This window comes from Oratosquilla oratoria, chromosome 13 (genome assembly GCF_046742065.1).
Source record: "Oratosquilla oratoria isolate Oo_2021 chromosome 13, ASM4674206v1, whole genome shotgun sequence".
Lineage (NCBI taxonomy): Eukaryota > Metazoa > Arthropoda > Malacostraca > Stomatopoda > Squillidae > Oratosquilla > Oratosquilla oratoria.
Window position 1 is genome coordinate 57,457,852 of NC_134789.1, and position 2,500 is coordinate 57,460,351.

Sequence of the window (2,500 nt, forward strand, 5' to 3'; positions counted from 1 at the left end):
TTCTGTCGGGATCTCCAAGAATTCTCTTGAACGTTTTACTGTTAAAATTTACAATTCGTATTTGTTGGAACTTGCATGAGTTTGACGGAGTCTGTCGCACTCATGACTTGAACCAAAAATTCCGTAAAGAGGAATATCTTTACAGTTCCTACTGGTTCTTTTGAATACAACTATTATTATTTCTTAACTTAGATCTTGTCTGACTCTGCGGGACATTTTTTTTTTTTTTTTTTTTTCGTTTTTCTCTATCGGAGTTTGTCGGAGTCTCCGTCCAGACATGAATATAAAAATCCTTTCGAGAAGATTTTCTTTGTATTTTTTTTTACAGTTTCTATTTTCATTTTTATTTTATTTTATTTTATTTTATTTTATTTTATTTTATTTTATTTTATTTTATTTTATTTTATTTTATTTTATTTTATTTTATTTTATTCTATTTTATTTTATCTTATTCTATTTTATTTTATTTTATTTTATTTTATCTTTATTCTTATTCTTATTTATTTCTTTATTTTTCTCTACATAGGATTGTCTGTAGGATTCTCTTAGTCTGTCAGGGTCACCTTGCAAATGAACTTACGACATTATCCGCCGGTCAAGGGAAGAACCAGGTCAAGTGCTGACGACTTGATCGAGATCGCGTCGACTTTCTTGACCTCAGGAAAGTAAATGACGTGGACCTGAATGACACTGGCCAGATGTAAGTAGGCTTAGGAGTGAAACACACACACACACACACACACACACACACACACACACACACACACTGCACAACAAAACAAAAAATGATCAGGTGGGAAGAGGTTCCGATGCGGACTTCGAGATGACCTTCCCAAGGTCATCGAGACCTTAGTGAACACGAACCGCGAGTTCCTCGCCAGCTTCCCGCTGTGGATCCGGAAGAAAATAATATACTTAACTCAAATTTATAAGATTGTAACTTACTTTCGTTTCAATGACTAGAATACATTTTCATTTTTGGTATGAATGACTAGATTTCGTTCTCATTTTTGGTATGAATGACTAGATTCCGTTTCCAAAGGGGGAAAAAATCACCGAAATTATCATGGTCTTCGAGGTGACGGTAGAGACCGAACAAAGAGCGTGAGATATGACAGATGAACACTTAGCTTGCGTTATTCTATCACAAGAAAATGACGGTACTATGGCAGAAGCACACACACACACACACACACACACACACACACACACACACACACACACACACACACACACACACACACACACACACACACACACACATACACACACACACATATACACACACACACACACACACACACACACACACACACACACATACACACACACACACACACACACACACACACACACACACACACACACACACACACACACATACACACATACACACACACACACATATACAGTATATATATATATATATAGATATATATATATATATATATATATATATATATATATTCTGCGCTAATTACCGATCAGCGCTATTTTAAGATCGCGCTGCGCGATTTAACGATCCTATAATTGCGCAGCAATCTCAAAATCACGCCAAGAACTTCTTTGCGCATTTTAGCGATCTGCGCGATCTTGTAATCTTCAAATAACATGAAAACATGTCTTCATTTTTGGTAGATTTCGATAGCTACATCATTCTTCGCAACACTATCTATTGGTTTACTGTACAATCAGTTGTGTAGGTGGTAAGGTGACCAAAACTGGAGTAGACCTACGTCACTTCTTCTTCTGGAAAATAATTTTTTTTTTTTTTTTTTTTCAGTTTTGAAGGGTTCAGCGGAAATGAGAACTAAATCTAAATTACAAAATCTCAATCCAAGTCAGTCTAACCTCAAGTATGAATCTGACCCTACTAGGCTTAGGCAGGGCCGGCCCTACCATTAGGCGAATCTAGGCGGTCGTCTAGGGCATCAGGCTGAGAGGGGCATCAAGCGGTAATTCCTATTTCGGTACTTTGATAAGCATGGTTTAATCATTAACCGTCAGGCGTCAGACCAGTAACTAATTGGTTAATTTGCAGAAGCGTTTTGCCAAATTTCCCCTATTTTTCTTATTTTTCAATTCAGTAGGGACAGGGTGAAATAAGGTAACCCCGACAGAGAGAAAACACCGATCGAATTCTCTGGTAGAAACACTGTTTCAAATATCGCGCCACCACTCCCCACTAACACAGCTGATATCCTACGGGAACACCGAGCACACGCCAGTCGCCAGTATTCAACTCCCGCCAACGCAACGGCTGTGTTTATGAAGTAAGAAAATTGGGTTGTTTAGATCTTCGATGTTATTTTTTAAAGTTCTTATATAGTGTTCCACGTCGGTGAATATAGCGTGATTGTATTGCGTTATGTTTCATTACAATACTTACCCATATTGATATGTTATAGAGTGAAACCAAAGGTAGAGGGGAGATTCAAATTAAGGTTGGAATGTGAGGTTGGAAACCGACCATAAAAATGTTCGGAAATATCGATGTGTG